Here is a 6,815-nt window from a genome sequence, read left to right on the forward strand (position 1 = left end):
TCTAGGGTCAGAGGTGCCAGCCCACACCATGGTTTCCGTTCTCCCTTCGCCTCACTGGTGCAGATGGAAGGGGTGGCTGGGCTCCCTTGCCAGCCCGCTGCCTTAGCAAGCCCCGGGCCCCTAGCTGACCCCAGCCAACCCCTCAAGGTCACCCCAGTGCGGCACACAGCAGACACTCCCAGATGGCACCCGGTACCGCTCCAGCCGTCTCTCCAGGGTGCCATAGGCAGAGGCTCCCTGGGCTCAGCCAGGCCTGCACCTGCGTCAGCTGCACGTGAATTCCCAGGACGTCTGGGTCACACCCCATGGCTCGTGCCATCCATCCCATCATGAGGCCCCGGGCGGCACCTGGGGTCCCCGTGTGGCCCGTGACTGCTTCAGCTCCGGGGTCCCGCCCGGTGCCCCTGCACTGAATGTCTGGGGACCTCCCGGGCTGTAGCAACCTTCCGTCCGCCTGTTCCAGCAGTGCACCCTCTGCACGGAGCCCCCGGGGTGCCCTGGCCCGCACCCATGTCAGCTGCAGCCGTCCCAGCAGGGTGGCCCTGGCCCGGCGCGCACAGGGACCCGCAGCCTCTCCCCACAGTCCCAGCCGACTGCTGGCCGAAGCCACCGGCACTGCGGCCTGTCGGGGGCTGCTCCCGAATGAGGAGGTTCCCTCCGGATTCGGAGATACGGCGCTTCCGCCGCTTTTTAGAACACGGAGAGTCCGACAAAACGGAGACGCGATCCGTCCGAGGGATGAACCAGACGGAGCTTCAGAGAACACGGCGGCTGCACGAGAGGGCATCGGCGGCTCACAGGACGCGGGAGGACGGACCCGCCATCTGGACGACAGGGTCGGGGCGGCCGGGACACGTGAGGACAGGAGCGGAGTGTGGGTCCGACGAGATCAGGGACCACATCACGTCCACCCACTTTCTCGCTGAAGGGATCCTAGGAGAGGAGTTAACACGTGCGGAACAGTTTCTTCAGGAAATACTGTCCCCAAATGTCCCTGACCCGGAGAAGGAGACCGAGATCCGGGATCAGGCAGCACAGAGAACCCGAAGAAGATGACCCCTAGGGGGGCTCCCCCAGATGGACAGTAGTCCCGAAGCCAAGCGGGGAGTTGAGGGGACTCGCGCGGGCAGCAGGAGGGGCGTCCGCTACGCGGCTGCCTCGGGCTCAGTCGTGGTGTCCGTGTCCGAGTGGAGCCGCAGGGGGTTCCCACGCCGCCTCCCTTCCTGTGGCCCCCGCTTGCGTCCTCTCGTGCGCTCGCTCTCCCAAATGAGTCAATAAAAATCTTTAAAAATGAAAAAGCAGGAGAAAGTCAACGAATTGCCCTCAGAGGAAACCCCAGAGGCCACCAGCTTTCTCAGCAGAGGCTGTGCAGGTCAGAGGCAGCGACAAAATCCGTCCGAAGAGCAGGCGGGGCGGCCCGCGGCCTAGGGCTCCGCGTTGCTCCACTGGTGCGTCCCGGACCCGCAGTGGCTGGTGGATCGCATCGGCCTGAGCCAGACCTGCCGCTGCCCAGGAGACGCTGTGACTGTGAGCAAATGACGGAAGGACACTTGTCAGGAAACGCAAGCATCCCCAACGGCAGTAAGTCCGTCCTTCGGAGGTCAGGGCGAGGCTGCGGGTGGCAGCAGTGAAACCGGTCACAGGCAAGGGACTCAGCGCGTCAGCGTTGTGACCGACCTCACGACACGCAGCGCGGAAGGGGGTCAGCACGAGGCCGTCGGGACACGCTGGGACACGCTGGGACATGCTGGGACTCGGCAGCCCTGGTGAGGGCTTGTGCTGGAACCGCCCGGCCCGGCCCAGACCCGCAGGGCTGCGCAGGCGCAGGGAAGGCCGGAGCCTGGCACTTCCGGGTTGGTGGCTGTGGAGGCCCCGGGGCGCCGCGCGGGGTAGAGCCGAGCCCAGGGCAGGTACCGCGGGGGCAGTTACCCGCGGCAGCAGGCGCGTGAGGAGCGCTCGGGCCTTCCGTGCGAGCGGCCTCAAGCCCCAGACCGGGGGCGACGGGGAATGAAAGTGTGAGACCCACGGCCCGTGGCCCACGGAAGACTCTGTAGTACTGCAGAGGCCGTCCTCTGCCGGAAACACAGACGTACGGTCTGTAAGCAGAGACCCAGGAGGGCGTTAGCTAGTGAGGGAGGGACCAGTCCAACCGGAGAGCAGGACGGTTTGGGTCCCTGTGGCCCCGGCGCAGAAACACCAAGTGCCAGTTTCTCAGCGCTACCAGCGGACGGAGAGCAAGCAGCCCGGGTGACATGGGGACCGTGACGCGCCGTGACACGCCACCAACCTCTGCGCATATCGTACAGACCGAACACCGACACGTGGCTTTGACGACACATGAGTCCAGAGGGACGTACAGACACGCAGAGCTACGTGTCCCCAACTGCAGGACATACATTCGTGCCAAGGGCGCGGGGCATTCTCAGCGGTAGTTCCCGGGCCGGGCAGCGAGACAAGTCTCAGCACGTCGAAGACCGGAATCTCATCGATTGTCTCCCCGGACTTCACGAAACCAGAAATCCCTGACCAGGAAATAAGTGGAAAATCACTGACCCACGGGGGCTGAATGACGCGCCACCAAGCAACGCACATGCCGTCAAGGAACCTGGACGTGAACCCAAGGAGAGCGCCCGGAGCGCAAACACCGCGCTGTCCGTCTTCGGGAAGGAGCAGACATTCTCGGAGAGTAGTCTGTCGTGACGCCAGCCTCCCTCAAGACAAGAAAATCTTCAACATGACATTGTGCCTCAAGGAGCTTGAAGAAGAGCAAAGGTTGAAGTTGGCAGAAGGAAGGAAATGCCAAAGGTCAGCGTAGAAAGGAAGAGAACAGAGACTAGAAAACCAAAAGATCAATAAAGTGGAGAGCCGATTTTTTTTTTTTAAGATTTTATTTATTTATTTGACAGAGAGAGATCACAAGTAGGCAGAGAGGCAGGCAGAGAGAGAGAGAGAGAGAGGGAGAGGGAAGCAGGCTCCCTGCCGAGCAGAGAGCCCGATGTGGGACTCGATCCCAGGACCCGAGATCATGACCTGAGCCGAAGGCAGTGGCTTAACCCACTGAGCCACCCAGGCGCCCCGGAGAGCCGATTTTTTGAAAAGAAACAAAACTGATAAACATTTAGCTGGACTCATTATAAAAACCAGTGACTCAAATACACAAGATTGGAAATGAGAGGGAAAAGCACGGGCCAGCAGAGACGCACAAAAGATTAGGAGACCACGACGACACGTTCCCCACCTGGCACTGTACGACCCGGAAGGAGCGGGAACACTCCTGTGAACATCGGTCTTCCCAGACAGAATCAGGAAGAATTACCAGTGACAAAAATCAATAATTAAAAAACCTCCCAACACATCAAAGTCCAGGACCAGATTGTTTCTACCAAACATTTCAGCAAGTGCTAATGATTATTCCCCTTAAGCCAATTCAAAATCAGAAAAAGAAGGAAAACTTTCAGATTCATTCCATGAGGCCAGCATTCCCTTTTCACCCAAACCAGCAAGACACCACGGGAAAGGGAGAACCACAGGTCCGTATCCCTGATGAACACAGATGCGAAAATACCGACCAGTGGACCATCTGTGAACCACGCTGGACAGCCCGCGAGGGTCCTCGCCAGAGTAAAGTGGGACGCGCTCCGCCGGTGAAACCAGGGTTCGATGTTGGAATTGCGGCCACACGTCCCATTAGCAATGGGGGATAAAACTTCGTGTTAATCTCAACACATACAGAAAAAGCATTTGGAAACCGCTGTTCTGGGACACCCGGGGAGCTTGGTTGGTTAAGCATCTGCTTTCAGCTCAGGTCAGGGGCCTCGAGTCCCAGGGTCAAGCCCCGCATCGGCTCGGCAAGGAGTGGCTGCCCTCCCTCGGGCTCTGCTGCCAGTGCGCGCTCGCTCTCAAGTGAAAAAAATAAAATCTTAAGTAAAAAGGAAAACATCTGCTCACGATAAAACCCTCAACAAAGTGGTCTTAGAGGGTCTTGGAGGAAACACAGCCTGATGACAAAGCTGGGCAGAGCGAACCATGAGCACGCGTCCAAGTCAGCGTGGACGCGGAGGGCTGCTCCTCCGAGAGCCAGCGCAGGATTGGCGCCCCTGGTGCCGCTTCTGTTCTGCGTGGTGCTGAGACCTAATCTGGCCACCAGCGCAGAGAGAGAGGTAAGGGAGAGGCAGAACCGTCCCTGTCTGCCGAGGGCATGATGCTCCAGTCGGAAACCCTGAAGACGCCACCCAGAAGCTATGAACCAAGAGAGAAATTCAGTAAAATCTTAGGACACAAGTTACTATGCAGAAATGTGCTGTTTCCTTCCCCCGATGTCAAAGTGGCAGAGAGGAAGTCAGGGAACCGTCCCAGTTGCACCGAAAGGAATAAAATAGCGCAGAATAAATTAACCACGGACGCGAAGTGCTTATGCTCGGAAAACAATGAGATACGGTGAGAGACACTGGAGAGGACACGAGGGGACGGAAGCGCCACGGGGCTCACGGAATGGAACTAACACCGAACAGACGTCCACGCGGCCTGAAGTCCCTGCAGTCCAGGCAATCCCCCGAAAACTCCTATAGCATTTTTCACAGAACTAGAACAAGCAATCCAAAAACGTGTGCGGCACCGCAAAGACCCCATCCAGCCAACGCGATCTTGAGAAGGAACAGAAGTGGGGGGCGTCGCCGTCCCAGATTTCAACATGCCCCACGAAGCTGTGGCGATCGTCGCAGCATGGGGCTGGCTCAGAACGGGCCCTGGCAGCGGAGCGGAGCAGACGGCCCAGAAACCCTCCCGTGCGCCTGCAGTCGATTCGGCTCCGATGGAGGAGGCCGGAACACGCAGCGGGCAGAAGGCCGTCTCTCCAGTGCACGGTGCAAAGGACTGAGATGGGACACGCTTCGTCCATGCCCAGACATGCACTCATAACAGATGGAAGATCAGAGGGCGAGCCCCGAAACCGGACAGCTCCTAAGGGAAAGGAGGTCAAACCTTGCACATCCGCCTTGGCAACGTCTTTCTCGTGTGTTAAAGAAGCAAAAGCAAACCAGACCGGAGCGGCTGCACCAGACCGGAAAGGCTCGCTCAGCGAGGGGACCGCCAGCGACGTGGAAATGGGCGGAGAAGATCTCTGCGGACAGCGTGGCTGGTGAAGGCTCCGTATCCACGTGGATGAGAACTCACACAGGAATCCCACCAAACAGTCCAATTTTTAAAAAAGGCAGAGGCCCCGAGTAGACATTTTTTCCAAAGGAGACACAGGACGCTGACAGCTGCGTGAACGCACCCTCAGCACCCCTCATCCTTATCCGGGACCTGACGAAGCCTAAGGAGACGCCACCGCCCACTCCTCAGCACGGCTCGTGTGGGACAGACAGGGAATGACAAGTGTTGGCGAAGATGTGGAGACGGGGCGGCCTTGTGCACTGCTGGTGGGAATCCGACCCGTGTGGGCCCGGGGAGCTCGGGACACAGCCTCCTCGGAGAGTTAAACACGGAGCTACTGGGTCTACGGCGTTTCTACCAGGGAATTTGCCCAAAGGGAAAGAAAACACTGGTTCAGAAAGCTTTATGCGCCACTGTTCACAGCAGCTAAGCTAGAGAAGTGACCTGCCTGCCTGACGACAGATGACGGGCGGATGCAAGATACACAGCGAACTCCTCCTCTGCCGCAAGAAAGAACGTTGTGACAGCACAGTAGAGGGCTTTATGCTAAGTGACGGAAGTGGGATAGAGGAGGACAAAATCATACAGATTTACCTGTCTGTGGCACCTAAAACACAAAAGAACGAAAACAAACCCAAAGCACAACCAGACTCACAAAGAGAGCAGACTCCTGCCCGCCGAGGCACAGGGGCGGGGGGCTGTGCCTAATAGGGGCGGGGGATCGGGAGGTCCAAGGTTCCAGCTATAAAATAAGCGCGTCGTGGGAAGGAAGGGTACTGCGTTGATGTATAGTCAGGGATGCTGTAAGAACAGTGTGCGGGGACAGATGGGGACACTGCCGTGGTGAGGACTGTGTGTGGCGTGCACCTGTCAAATCGCTGTACTGCGACACGAGTGTCGTGTAAAGATACTGTGTGTCCGTTGCACTTTGACAGTAACATTTTCAGAACACTTCTACCTGTGATTTCCTGCGAAGATCCGAAGACCCGGCAGAGCGGGCTTCGCGGGGCCCGTGTGATGACGCACTGCTCCTGTGGCCCTGCCGCAGCGCTGCCCGCGGACTGAAACCAGATCTGATCTGCACACGAGTCCGTCTCACTATAGCCACCGCAGCTGGAGATGGCAGTAACTGTTGAGAGAGGCAGGACTCTACCGCAACTACAATACGTACTTTTGGGTGTCAGATTCTAGTTCTGTTCATTGTTTCGAGGTTTTGATTTCTACCTGTGAGCTGCTCTGGATCCTGAATCCTTCCAGGTTCCTCCCACGTCAGACTCCAACTCTCTAACTCGCAGTTCCTGTTTTCTTCCAGCTTTTTTTTTTTGTTGTCATTTTGTTTTGTTTTTAAATTTTTAAAAAGGTTTTATTTATTTGTTTGACAGATTACAAGTAGGCAGAGAGGCAAAGAGAGAGGGGGAGTCAGTCTCCCCGCTGAGCAGAGAGCCCGATGCAGGGCTTGATCCCAAGACCCCGAGATCATGACCTGAGCCGAAGGCAAAGGCTTAACCCACTGAGCCACCCAGGTGCCCCATTCTTCCATCTTTTAGACTTGAAATCATGGGACACCGAAACAGCCCCTTTTCCTGAAGTCTCGCCAACGGACTATGAATGGCTCGATGGAAACTTCAGAAAACCCACTTCATAGCTCACATGCAGACCAT

This window comes from Lutra lutra, chromosome 12, assembly GCF_902655055.1.
Source record: "Lutra lutra chromosome 12, mLutLut1.2, whole genome shotgun sequence".
In the NCBI taxonomy this organism is placed as follows: Eukaryota; Metazoa; Chordata; class Mammalia; order Carnivora; family Mustelidae; genus Lutra; species Lutra lutra.